Source organism: Corvus hawaiiensis, chromosome 3 (genome assembly GCF_020740725.1).
Source record: "Corvus hawaiiensis isolate bCorHaw1 chromosome 3, bCorHaw1.pri.cur, whole genome shotgun sequence".
In the NCBI taxonomy this organism is placed as follows: Eukaryota; Metazoa; Chordata; class Aves; order Passeriformes; family Corvidae; genus Corvus; species Corvus hawaiiensis.
Window position 1 is genome coordinate 111394901 of NC_063215.1, and position 14601 is coordinate 111409501.

At 41.3% G+C, this 14601-nt stretch overlaps 1 long non-coding RNA gene across 1 annotated transcript in view; it reads left to right on the forward strand.

Annotated features, from left to right (window-relative positions):
• Positions 1 to 14601, forward strand: part of LOC125322420 — a 56843-nt gene that overhangs the window by 4056 nt on the left and 38186 nt on the right. Inside the window, exon 2 of the long non-coding RNA XR_007201986.1 lies at positions 4322 to 4398. This is a non-coding gene — a long non-coding RNA (uncharacterized LOC125322420). The remainder of the gene's footprint in view (positions 1 to 4321; positions 4399 to 14601) is intronic.

The window sequence follows — 14601 nt, forward strand, 5'->3', positions numbered from 1 at the left end:
AAGCATACGGTATAATTTCGGTGTTTCCCTTTAAAAATGTGCGAAGAGTTATGCGAGTCTTTTCTGTGTATTTGCATACAGTAACTAGTGGTCTTTTAATACATGTTTTTGAACAGAGTGGTTTTCCTTTCTTTCTGTCTTTTTTTTAGTCTCCTTGCATTGGCCAATATCAAAATATAACTGGGTCAAAGACAAGGTCTTTCTTTTTTTCTCTAGGGGAAGCAAATCAACTTTTTATCCCAGAAACCTTATTCTTTTTTATGATGTTCATATTATAAACAGCACAAACTCTGTTAGAGCAATCCTTTGTGCGTATGTCATAGGATATATATGCTGTATTGATAGAAAAAACTATAATAAGGGTTTTATTTAGAATTAGCTGATGCACTTTAGTACTCAGAAGTTGTTTGACTTATTTAATTTGGAGGCTTTCTGTATTGCTGTATCTCCCTCTTTGGAAGTCATGCATATATTTTAAGGCTACAGTTATGCACATTTGGTTATGTAAATCTGTCCCATGCAGACTCCAAGGAACTTTATTGTATTGTATTGAAACAAACAGTAGATCATCTAGATGTATATTTATGCTAATTAACTTAAAGCCAGCATTTTGCATTGATTGCCCAGTCATAATGCTTTTTGGAAGATTTTTAGAATTTTTGAAAATCATTCTTAACACATTATATGGTGATAAAAGTGTGTTATTGGAATACCATTAGCAGGAATAAAAAAAGAGCACAATTTTATTGGTTGTTCATTGAAAATGTTAGCTGTGATTAGTTACATAATCCTACATTAACCTGTAAATTAAAATTCCTTGGTGCAATTTGATGGCTGATTTAATTTTGTCTTTCTTTGTTTGCCGCAGGCTAATTCCATTATGAATTCTTTATACAGCCTTTTCCCTCAATGATTAGCAGCTTCTACTCAAGTTCTGATTACTATTGTACACTTAGCACTACATAAAGCTGGGGATTAATATTCCCCTGAAGAATTGTTGCTATGGATCTGCTCTATTCCTTCTAAGAGATGTTTCTGCAGCTTCAATTGTCCATAAATTATGATCTCTAGTGAATTATCAGTGGGAGTGAACTAAGCTTAACAAGCTGAAGAGAGCACTCTAGTTCTGAAAGAAAAAGGAAGAGAGAGATAAAAAGATTCTCAATTATTAATTGCAAGGTTTCCGTAGTACAGAAGTGGTGATATTTTCGCTATCTTCATTCCTGTGAGCATGTAAGAAATCAGGGTGAGTCAGAAATACTGAAGTCCTTACCCCCTCCAGCACTTAGAGATAAAACCTACAGGAGGATTTTAATTATGTGGAGACAGAGGTGGAAAAACCAGCCCCGTCATCCTGGGTTTTAAGTTTGTATTTTGGCTCTTCTCATTTCTGTTTCGCCATCTCTGTCCTGCTGGTATAGTTTTCAGTCTGTTGATAGGACTATTAGTGGCCTGGCTCAACTGCCTTTAAAATATAGTCAGGATTAATAGGGGATTTAATTGCAGATGTCTGAGGAGCTTTCATATTTGGAGAGGTTTTATTAAGAGACAGCTATTCCAGTTCAAGTTTGTGAGCACTTTGCTATGCTTCCATCTGTTCCCCTTTGTTAGGGCTTTAAAGTCATATTTCTCCTACTGATTCATGGCTGTTTTCCTTCTCCTCCCTTGAAAAATCTGTCTTGAAGGCTGCACTGCAGCGTTATTCTTTCTTGCCGGGTATGTTCGATTTCCCTAAATGAGATGATCCTGTCCTTCTGCCTTCCAGCCCCAGCCAAGCCCCCTCTTGCTCAAACTTTAGGCTGCAGATTGTTGGGGTTAAAGACTGCTGCAGATGTGAGTTTGTGTGTGCCTCGTTTTCAGGGGAGTCCTCGGGGGGCACACAGCTGGCTCTGAGCCACTGTGCCTGGCTTCTGCCAGGCTGGGGAGGCAGTGACCTGGCATCACTGCCCAGCAGAAGCAGAGCTGTCTTGCCTTTACTCAGGGTACTGGGTCAGAACATCTTTGGCTATTCCATGCCAAAGGGAACACAAATCTCTAGACTGATGGTGTGTTTTAGGTTGTCTTGAGACCCGAAGGCATTTTTAAAAATTTTCTTTATGCTAAAAGCACTGTTGGATTGCATCTGCTAAGCTACCTCATGCATTGTGGTACACTATCTATAGTGGTAAATCATATTTAGTAACACACAATGTTAGAGGGACTCTGTAACTCTAGGAGTTACTGTACTTTCTTGAGGCCTGTCTGATAACCTGCCCTAACCCAAAAGAGTTGTTTAGCCGCTGGAGCTGACAGTGTTTCAGACCTATTTCAAGAGAAAAAAAAAGACTTCTGACACGTGACTAATAGAAGGTGTTTTTTCATCTCCTTTTTCAGAGCTCCACTTGATAATATTCAGCAAAATCTGTCTATGTTTGAATTAAAACCAGCAGCTGAGTCCAACTGGTGTTTTGTGCTAGGAGCTAGTGACAGAAAGAACAAAGGTGGGTTAGTTAGGTTACTGGATCTGAATTCTGTGGTCTGCTTAGTCCACTTTGTGCTGCCTACTGAAACTGCTGGGGACGCCCATCAAAGAATTCACTGTGGAAAACCACAGTGTTGCCTGTTGTCTCAGCCTGTAACACAATCAACAGAATATGGTGTTTACAGAGGAGTTTTTGACTATCCCCAAGTGCTAGAGTTGGGGCTAAGAAAATTGAGGAGATTTTAGGGTGGTCCCTGCAGAAGGGCAAACTTCTTGATTTTTAAAATTTTTGTTTCTTTCTCACCTCTGTGTTCTCTGGAGTACTGAAAAACTTATTGTAATGCACAATTTGGCCTTATAGTTTCCATTCAGTCTGTCGTGTTGAATAAGCACTAACAGACTATTCTTGAAGAAGCTGATCTTTCCACTCTCTTGTCTTCATAGCCTCCTTTTTCAGTGGCTTCCTCAATTTAATTGAGAGCTGTTGAAATTTTACTCCTTTTGCTAGGACTTTGACCTGCCTGGTGTTATTTGGGGGTTTTTGGAGCTCTGTTGTGAAAAACAGCGTCTCACACATTTGCCTCCTGAGTTCCCATCACAATTTTAAATTTGCTATGTCTCCTTTAGATAGCTATTTTCCACCCTGAAGATTACTGCCTTCCTACTCTGTCTCCTCCTGTGATCAGGAGCTGGTTTTCCTTCTTTGCTCCTTCCCCATTCTGTTGGATTCTTTTCCAGGTGGGACAATCAGAACTGCCTGCAGTCCTCTAGACTTGGATGTATCGTGAGTTTGTCATAATCACATTTTCTTGAATTTATTGGCATTTTGTTTTCCAGTGCTGAACAAGTCCTTGTGGGCTTTGGATGGGGTAGTCCTAATATTTGCTCTCATGTGCAGACAATGATCTTTCTGTTAATCCTTCTATGTTGACAGTGAAGGCAAAAGAATGAATGTAAAAAGTTCCTTCATGTGAGTGTTTGTTACTCCTGTTAATTGATGTTGTTATAGCAAGGGTCTTCACTTAAGCCTCAGGCACAATCATGTCAGTGAGTTACTTACTGACATCAGTGCCATACTAGGCTGTGGTGGCCATTACTTCTTTTCCTTTAATTTGGCAATGGAAATCATCATTCTCCTGACTTCTCTGTTTTCCAGCTGAGATTCTAGTTATAGGATCATCTCTAGCACATCACTGATCAAATACAAGGAAGTGAAAGAGACATTAGTCTCTTAATCATTTTTGGGGGTTGGGTCTAGCTGTGACTGAAGCTGGCTTTGCTTCAGTTTCAATTCAGTAAGATTTTTACTAAGATCTGGATCAGTAGAATAGGTGAAATCTTGGTCTGAGCTTGTTTTCAGTTCAAGTTTATTTCTCCAGCAGGGATAAACCCCTTAAGTTCTCTGCTTGATCCTCTCCAGCCATCTCCATTTGAGTGCCTGATGTCTCTGCAATGTTATTACTGCCTCTCTCTCATCTCCCTGAAGTGCTGGCTTCTCTCTCTGCTCTGCTGTATTCAAATGGACTAAAAGTGGTGAAAGAGGGCAGCAGAGATCCTTTCTAATAGTGTATTTGCCTCAGCTATGAAAAGGAGAGCTCCTAAATAGAGAGTGTTTGTAGCAGCCTGGTGCAGGGCTGGGGATGATGCCAGTGGAACTCCAAGGGAGGAAGTGTGGGGATGGAGAATGATGCAGCACAAGGCAGAGATGCTTGTGTGCACTTTTGAAACCAAGTCAGCACAAAGCTAGGTCAGTCCTGAATAAAGTAAAGGTCTCAGAATTGTACTGATGATAGAGAAAATGGGGTGCAGCCCCAGAATGCTATAAACATTCAGGTCTAAATGTGTGTATCTATTCTACAGGTGTGCCAAGCCAAACTGAGCACTGAAAATGATGTTCAGTGATCTTTTCCAACCCAAAAGGTTCTCTGAATGTGAAGGTAAGGATGACCTAAAAGAGGGGGAAGTGTGAATAATGTTGGAGAGAAAGCAGTGAATCCCCTTGACTCATTGCCAGGGGGGTGTCCTCCAATTCCATGGAATACAGAATCCATTAAACACTGGGCTGGAAGGTATCCCTGCTGTGTGTGTGGAGTTAACAGCAATCTAGGTAGAATGGTTGGATGCTTTCCTGTGGCATGTTTGCCCAACCCACTCTGAGGGGCAATCGGTGATGGAGGTTATGTAGCTGCTCTTTCTTTTGTGGCACTTCTTTCTCGTGCTTTGCAGTGTTTGCTGTAGTCCTTACCTTTCATAGATGTGTCTTGAACCTCCCAGAAACGTCATCCCATTGCTGCTCAGCTGCATCCACTCTTGAAGTCAATGCAGTGTTCCTGTGAAGCCCTACTGACACTGCAGAGAGCAGGGAGATTATTCTGTGTGTTTTGATACCTGTTTATCTCTTCCAACATTATGTTTTCTCTTTTCTCGACAGCAGAGCCATGTGGACTCTGATCCAGTAACCCCTAAACATGTTTCTGGAGAACTGCTGTTTAACCACATGCCTCCTGTGTTTGAGCAGTTAAATACTCCAACATCATTTTTTCTGGTCCTGGTTTAATTTTGCCCTATTTTTTTCTGTCTTTTTCTGTGATTTATCAGGAGCATTTGAACCTTCTTCCTTCAGCTCTCTGCTACCATGAAATGTGCTAAACTTTATACAAATGAATTTTTCTCTTCCTTGATTTTAAATTGGGCCATCAAATCATAATTATTCTTCTTATACCATGAGCAGCTGACATACATTGTTCTGTAGGTCCCATTGTCCATGTAACCTTAAAGGAAAATTTTTGCTCCTTTGTTGATGGCTTTAACTCTTCCTACGGGAAATAAACCTGGAATTTCAGGGCCAGAGGGCAATTTTTCACGTTTAAGCTGTCTTGCCTAATTTGCCATTTTATTTGTTTCTAAGTCAGATCATAATGACACTGTGGCATTTTTCATTAAGGATGTATCTTCCTGTCAGAAAAGTCATATGACAGTGAAAAGTGACTCCCTAGAAAACTTCATCCACACCCTTGGCTGTCTTTCTCAGACATTTTTGAGTTTAAAGATTTACTTCACCTCCCCTCCTGTCCTCCTTTCTAGCAATGTCAATGCTTTATGAGAGATCTACATGGCAGAGGTACTCCTTGAAAGTTTCTGGTTGAGCACCAAAAAATATTTAAGCAATATGACACAGGAGCCAGTGCATTTCGTAGGAATCATTGCACATCTCACATAGAAGTTAAGGGCAGCAGCCCCTAAACATCTCAGTGCCCAAGAAGGGCACAGACTTGCTGTACTGAAAAACAGTAATAGAGACAAGAAAATGAGAGAGTAGAGGCAACCTAGGCAAGATGATTTACAGAGTGTTGTAGAAATAAATACGCTGCCAACAGCTTGTCACATGCTCCATTCACGCATTTACTGAACTCTGCAGAAATAGATGTGTTTAATCAAAGAACTGGAACTTTTTAAGATCTGTTGGCAAGTGAACCTCTGCCAGATTTGTTTTCTGGACATAAAGCTATGTCTATAGCAGGGTGGAAAATATTCCTTGATTCGAAGATTTACAGCAAGGATGAATTTACCTGTCAGGTAGATATTACACCACATTTTCACATGCATAATCCAAAGATTATATGTCTGAAAATGAAACTTCTAAACTTTGATTCTGAAATTTTATGGGCCTTATAAATGACCTATTTGGCATAGAGATGTTTACTTCTACTGAATCTCTTTCTCCATAGATGGTTTAACCTAAAGGTGAGGAAATCTTTTTGTGGAATAGTACCTCTAAATGAGAGTGGATGATTTGGAGTGCATGAAAATATGATAATTCTCATTATTGCCTTTCCTTTATTTTTATATTCAGTAGCTCCCACCCCTCTCTGCAGCAGCTCTGATAACCAAAGACCTACATGCTGATTGCTGTGGACTTGGTGCTAACTTTCATTGATGAAAATAGGCTCAGGGCCAAAAGTCCTGTGTGAATATTTGCAATTCCTGTTAACCTCAGCAGTGCGTAGCACACATTAAAATTCCTTCTGGGACCTTCACCATCTTTCCTATTAAATTGCTCACTTGTAATCTGGTGACTAGTGGTGTTCCCCAGGGCTCAGTATTGGGCCCAGTCCTGTTTAATATCTTTACCAATGATCTGGATAAGGGGATTGAGAGCAGCCTCAGTAAATTTGTGGATGACATCCAGTTTGGTGGGAGTGTTGATTTGCTGGAGGGCACGGAGTCTCTGCAGAGGGACCTGGACAGGCTGGATCCATGGGCCAAGACCATTTGTAGGAGGTTCAACAAGGCCAAGGGCCAGGTCCTACTCTTTGGCCAAAACAACTCCCCTGCAGCACTACAGGCTGGGTGGCAGAGTGGCTGGAAAGGGGCCCAGTAGAAAGGAGCTGGGGGTGTTGGTTGACAGCAGCTGAACATGAGCCAGCTGTGCCCAGGGGGCCAAGAAGGACAATGGCACCTGGCCTCTATCCGGAACAGTGTGGCCAGCAGGACCAGGGCAGTGATTCTTTCTCTGCAGTCAGCACTGGTGAGGTCACTACTCAAGTGCTGTGTCCAGTTCTGGGCCCCCCAATTCAGGTAGGAAGTGTTGGAGTGAATCCAGAGAAGGCCAACAAGGCTGGTTGAAGGGTCTAGATGATAAGTCCTGCAAGGAACGGCTGAGGGAGCTGGGGGTGTTTAGTGGGGAAAAAGATGGCCCAGGGGTGACCTTATCACTCCCTACAGCTCCCTGAAAGGAGGCTGCAGCCAGGCAGAGGTCAGGCTCTTCTACCAGGCAACCAGTGGCAAGATGAGAAGACACAGTCTCAAGCTGCTTCAAGGTGGGGTTCAAGCTGGACATCAGGAGAAATTTCTTGACAGAAAGGGGTTTTAAACATCGGAATGGGCTGCCCAGGGAATTGGTGGAGTCACTGTCCCTGGAGGTGTTCAGGAAATTACTGGACATGATGCTTGGTGCCATGGTCTAGTTGACAAGGTGGTGATCAGAGGTTGGACTTGATGACCTCAGGGGTCTTTTCCAACCTAAAAGATTCTGTGGTTCTGTGTAATGGCTCCCTATTAAATGTTAATATATTCTGCTCCTTTTTATTGGGTATTGTTCACCATCTATTGTCTTTCTCCACTTTTCAGCTTCTGTCCCTATATTTTCATATTTAAAGATAAACTAAGTAATGATCAGAATCTCCACGGACATACCAACAGAATAAAAACCATTGTGCCTCTTCAGACCAAAGGTTCAGCAAATCCAGCATCCTGTTCCCATTGATAGCTGTAAATGGATGCTTGGAGAAGATTAAGTGTGTAAGTGTTGAGATTGTTTTGTCCTTACCAGTACTCTCCTAATGCTATAGTACTTTCTGATCAAAAGATTTCCTGATCAATGTGTGGTATGTACACATGGAGCTTTCACCTTGAACCACTGAAATACTATGTAGTCCTAGCATCCTTTGCTCAGGAGTTGTCCAGGTGGCTCTTCGTACAACAGAGGTGTTAGACCTCCTTCACTGTGTTTTAAATTTTGCTTCCACAAGCTTTATTTGATGATCTAGTACTGGAAGATTTGGTTAATAGTCCTTCCCTTCTGTCCTCTTGAGGTTGTGTGCAATTGTTTAGGCTCTTACCACACCCAAAATAATTTCTCTTGCCAGACTGAAGTGTCACAGCCTCTTTTGTTTTGCATAGAAACATTGTTCAATGTGCAAGTGTGTGTGGGTGAAACCTAGCTTTCTGCCTGTGGTGGATGGCAGATGACTGAGCCGTGCATGAAGGCTGTTGCAAAGGAGGTGGCTGAGTCCAAGTTTCATTCATTCTCATGCCTGTCCACTCCAAGCAACTAATTTCTGGAATTAGTGAAGTGTTTGCTGTTCTTTCCCTCAACATCATCACAGTGTTTGTTGTTGACCAGTTCTCCTGCAGAGAAGCTGAGTATTTTGTTTCTGTTGTGTTCCTGCTCTGAGCTGGCATAGAGGAAAGAATTGCGGACAGTCAGCTCTTGGGCTGATATCAATCAGCACAGCCCTGTTGATTTCAGAAAAGCAGTACAGCTGGGTTAGCCAAGTCTTTTCATGTGCATGGGAACTGCTTAGTTTCCTATCGTAAAAGTAGTTAAGAGTGTGCCTGACTTTAAGCATCTTCCAAAGAATAGTGCTGAAAAGGAATTGATGCAATAAACCTTCTCCACAATACTATATTCCTCCTCTGATGTTTCAGTATATGCAGTAGTCAAAATGTTTGCACATGGGTTATTATTATTATAACCCCCAGTGAACTTGTCTCCCCAGCAGGAGCTCAGATATACAAGATAAAGTTAATTGGGCTCCCTTTCAAATGGAGAATTTAGACCTCCTTCCGGCTTTTCAGGTAAAGGAACGTGTTTTGAACTGTTGTTATCTCTCCCTTCTCCCTTGAGCTATGCTAAGTCAAATACTGTAAGCTGATAAACATTATTCTAACATTGGTAACACTTGTATAAACTCTAGTGCCGTTCCCTTCTTAACACCTCCCACTTCCTTGCATCCGTGTAAATTCTTTGCCCCAGCATGGTGCACAAAGGTCCGATACGGATCGTGTAACATACCCAATACAATGAACGCTTTCTTTCCATCTTTGCTGGACTCTGGAACTCTTTTGCTTTCCTTCTGTTCAGCGGTGAAACCCAGGCCAGCTTGCCAGTGATTTATTGGGTATTCAGGGTTTCCAGTGATTTACATTTTCCATCTTCCCTTGAAAGCATTCGTGCTGCTTTAGGAGGATGTGGTGTTTGGCTTTAATGTAAAATATTCTTTGCAGTGATTTGACTTCTGAATTCAATAGTCTTACCTTCTTTGTAGGAGTTTTAAAAGCAGTACTACCAGCTGGATTTGGGCTTGAGAAAGAATAAAAGGAAAGTTTCTATTTGCAAGCATATAAAAAACATAACAGTTTTGCTTTGGTTTTTCTTTGCTCTGGAAAGAGAGGAAGAAGCCTTGGTTTGACAGACCCCAGTGAATTCGTTTGGAGTATAAAATGAAGTCCATCTTTTCATAGATATTCATCTAATTGGAAGATGCTCTTTCTCTTCTGCTCAGGGTCTAGGCAACAAGTAGAACTCTTCCCTTCCATACAAAATCATTAGTGAAGGATCAGCCTTTCTATTTGGGAGCATTTCTGGGAATATTTATGAAGAGATTGCATCCTTTGGTTAAAAAGTACGATCAGACCATTCCTTTCTCTCCCCCTGCCCCCTGTTAATTTCCAGGTTAGTTGAATGAAAGTTGCCATTTAGCCTTTAGTTCAGGGAACCTGAAGACACTTGTTTTAAGGGATTCACCAGCAACTTCTAAGTCTTGTCTTTTGTCTTGTCTGATGCTTCAGGCAGTCAACTGCCACAAGAAAACTCCCCACCCTAAGAAGAGCTACATTCCTAGGAGCAAAAATTAGAGCTTCCTGCTGCAGTAATTAAAATCATTTTGGTTTTCCAGGTAGCTGGGTGTCTACAGGACACACCTCCCCTTTGTCTGGAAGGTCCAGCTGACCCCAGCATTTTGAACTGCTGGGGAAGTAATGTGGGCTGCAGAATACATGACTGAGGCTGTGCTTCCCTTTCCCTTCTGCTGAGGTGTGTCTTCCCTACAGGCACTGCATGCACCGTTGGAGAATGATTTATACATCCCCTGAAAGCATAGGAGACCAAAATGGCAGCTACAGCATAAGGTTTTGACCCTCCCAAGATACTGGCAGCCTTGTGGAACTGGCTGTCCTCCCAAGCTTTCTCCCTTTGTGCCTGAAACCTCCCAAGCATAAATTGGTTGGGCTCTGCTCCAGATACAAGGCACATCTTTCAGGTGTGACAGCTACTGCCCTGGGTATGACTGTAAGACAAAGTTAGCTGCTGGTGAACCTCTTCTTGCAGTCAAGAGTGGTTCAATCTCTTTTTTGCTGTTGACAGACTCGTGAACATAGAGTAGAGGGGGTAGCAGGAGAAGGAATAAAGGGAGAAGGTGGAAGTTAGTACCATGGACTAGTGCTGTTCCACAGTAGCATTTGCTTTCATTGTGAATCCAACAGCACTGAAATGAAACCACAGGAGAGCATGATTCTCCCTCTGTGATGGTTCACCTGCTGCAGTTCCACTGGCTTTCTCCAGCCTCATGGCTCAAGCAAATGAAAAGATCACTTAGGGCATAATGTCAGTTTGTTTTATTTAGCTGTAACATCCTTGGGCCCAAAGGGAATATCTCAAATCCATCAGACAGGATCACTTGTGATAACTTTGAATAAAGCTGTTGAACTTAAGCTCCTGTAAAACCTATAAAGCAGTTTGTCTTTCTCTTAATATCATTGTTGCATGCTAAAATTTTAATTGCAATGTTCTTTCTTGTGAGGCTTTTAAGGATTACTTCTTGAAAGGTGTTGGAAAGGTGAGAATGACAATTAAATCTTATCTCAAGTGTAATTTTATGGTTATATTGTACTATTCCCCAGAAGTATGGTTTTGAAATCGTTGTGGGCTGTGAGCAAATTTCTGGGGCATAACTGAGAAGAAAGTGTTTTAACATGACTCTTTAGCCCAATTATTTCTATGTCTGCATTGGAATGAATTTTCAGCTTCTGGAACGTCTTTGATCATTTCACTAGTGTCATTAAGTGATTATAGTAGAAGAAATAGTCCTATCCTTAAATGTGCTGTGTTTATCACAAATTGTTGGAAACTAGAGAGCTGAAAGGATTCTTTCTGAATTTCCAGAACCAAAACTGCATGTGTGTTCAAATGCAGACTTGCATAGGCATCTGAAATGTGCCTTGTAGTGACTTCAGTCCTGAGCATGACTTATTCTTTCTTGGTGTTTCAGTTAGAATTATTTTATTTTTCAGGCAAGATTATTCTCAGCTATCCCAAAAGAGAAATGGAGATTCAGTTTTGTGGTTATTGAAATTATTTGCAAGTCTGGATGAAATTCAAATGTTAGTTTGGGCTGAGTAAAAGGACAGAATCTTGGGAAAATGTAAAGAAAATGTTTTAATGTTGATCTACAGAAAACTTTTCTTTCTTTTAATAACATTTTTTCATTCTTAAAAAATACATTGTTTTAAAAATACTTTTGGTGCAATGTGACGCTTGCATTCTACCCCCAGAAAGATTTTCTTATTTATTCATTTTTGCTGAGAAAAATTTGGTTTCTGGTCATCGTGAGCCTATGCATTTTAAAACTTTCTTTCATATTCATGTAGCTGCAGTTAAATCTGCAAGGTTAGATCATGGGGATAATTGAATGAAAGGGAGAGTTGGAGGACATTGCCTCTGCAGAAGCTTCTCACAGCATGGGGCTTCCTTCAGATAGGGCAGTTTGTTAGTTCATGCCTGCAACCAGCTGGACCTTGAGCCAAATCTACCTTGAAGCCCATCCACCCTGTGGTCCTGACAGTGTCACTTCTTTGTGGGTGACCTCTTCAAACTGGAGTCAACATTCATGACCAAGCTTAAGCTTTTTTTCTGTGTGCAGTCTGCAGGGGCAACTTAAAAGCTGAGGTTAAAAGGATGACTGAGCCCAGCAAATGCATCTGCAGCTCCTGAGCAGAATGAGACTTTTGTAGAAGGATTGCCAACAGGAGATCCTCTGTCTTGCTGTGAAGGAACTGTCCAGGAACTAGCAAAGATGGATGGTAAATCTCAGATCCTGATCCTAGAAATGATCAGACTGTACTGGTTTCAGAGCTTACTCATCTGTCAGAACTTACTGGTTTCAGACTCAGCCCTGGGCAGTATTCCTCTGAGAGCAGGAGGAAACTTAGCATTTTGGAATGATTCTGCTTGCACACTTTGGAAGGGTGTAGCGTATGTACCTGCCTGTGAGCTCAGCCTGAACAGGTCCCAGGTAGAAGTACATTTGGAGAGGCAAAACCCCAGGAATTATTCCAACACTGCTAAGCATAATTTGCACAAAGAACAGGAAACAAACTGAATGTTTCTGCTAATAATATTTAAGCCTGCATAATATTACATTTTCATCAAAAGCTCATGTGGAATGTAATTTATTCTAACTTTTTTCCTTTTCTTCTTTGTATTTTAGATAGTTCCAAGATTATATTTACTGTCAAAGTGCTTTACAAATCGAGGGTGTTTTAAATTATTTTTTTCTGAAGGGATTTTTGAAATTATGTGTGTCTAACTCATATTTTTTAAAACTTCCTAATGAAATCTAGGTCTAGACAGAGGTTGATTTTGTAGAAGTTAGGCCATATTTCTTTTTCCCCCTTTGCAATCTCACAATTGAATGACTTCTTCCTGACATTAACAGGAATTGCACATTCATAAGGAGAAAAGAGCACATTCCCACCCTCTTGCTTTAAAATGTATCCAGGAGATAATATGAAAGGCTTTATAGTCCTAATGATTTTTTTTCCCCTAATGTTTATTTTAAAAAGTGTTCCTCTGCAGGGAGTTGATCCAAAGCCCATTGAAGTCAGTGGGAATTTTTCCATAGAATTCAATGAAGTTTGGATCTGGTCCTTAGATAGCTCCGGGAGGTAGCCTGCTCATTTTTTGCAGCTGTCCTTGGGGGTGTTGGAGGAGAGCTGCTGCACTGGCAAGTCCATTCAGTGTGGAGCATGCTATTGATTATAAAGCATAACTCCTGCAAAATTTCAGCTGGAAGGGAGTGGGAGGTTCCACATAATAATCAATAGCACAATATGAGACTGTATCAAGGAATTGGCTTTTTAACAAACACTTTTTAGAACAACAAAGGAGATGAGATGGTTTTCATTTAAAGGGCAAACTCCCCTTTATTCTTGAGATTCCAGGCAGATTAGCCCTGGTATGTCCTCAAATGCTGTACTGAACATATTTGTGATGCTTTCTGTTCTCTTTGCAAAAGCAGCACATGAAATACTTGCCTTTCTAAAAGTACTGGTTAAATTGAACTTTCTCGTTTGCTTTGTAAAGCTGCTCAGTATCTTGTGAGCCAGAGATACTCCAGCAAAAACCAGAAACAAATAGTTCAGAGGGAAGCAAACTGAAGAAGGTGATGAACCTGTACAGTATCTACTTCTTCCAGTTCTATATTTTCCCAGCATCTAGTGGCATAGGAGTCCTCTGAAACATCCATTTTCACTGCTTATTTGTTCAGTGCTTACTTAAGTGTGCTAATGAAGGGAGATTCATAAGGGCAGGTAATGCATGTGTACTGTTAGAGTGTATTAAGGTAAAAATCCTAATTTAGACCCAATGTTAATCTTGAAAGAGAAAGTTGGGCTCATTCTGTTCATGGCAGCTCCCATACACATTCCAGTCAAGGCAAACCTCTGTAAGAGTTTGCATGGAGCAGCTGGATGGAGAGGTTTACCAGCTGTGCATAGCCAGATCTCTGTGCCTGCAAGGAGTCCCATGGATTTTGGCCTAGCAGGTACTGCTCAGGTTCAGCACCAGGTATGTAGCTGAGGGGAGAGGACGGAGGACATCTAGAAATGTATTCTTGTCTCTTATCCCAAGGGTTAAATGAACAGTTTGGTTGTGGTGCCATTGATACTGAAACTATAATTAGTCAAACGCAGTGGTGATTCCATCCAATGCAGGGTGGAAAAACCCATTTGTTTTTCTCTGCACTACTTGTTTTGTATTGAAACATAATCACAAAGGGCCATGGATTTTTTCCCTTTTCCGCTACTCATGAAAATATGTAACTAAGGCCCCCAAACATCTGGAGATCAAGGTGATATGGGAATCTGAGGCTAAACAGCAGTTAGAAGGCAAATACTTAATGGTGATAATCTTCTCAAAATTAATTGTATAAAACATGATAGTCAGACAAGGCCATAGTTCAGTTCCACGTGGTGCAGCTGCTTCTCTCGGGCAGCGGGAGACAGTGTGTGAGGAGGCATTTCCTGGACAGGTTCTCCTAGCTTACACCAGATTGTTGTGATGGGGTTTTCTGAAGAGCTAGCCTTTATTTAAAACTCATCAGCGGGGAGCTTTTGTCCCTTTGTGTCCTCTCCCATAACTTCCCCATTCCTTCTTTGGCTGTTAGAGTTGTTGGTGTCCTGGGGCAGGACCACCAAGGTGAGAGTCTCCCTTTCATCTTGTAGCACTTCCTTTGAAGTTCATTTGGTATCCCTCAATTCAGGGTTGGAAAAGATTGACCATCCTGGTCATCATCTTCATG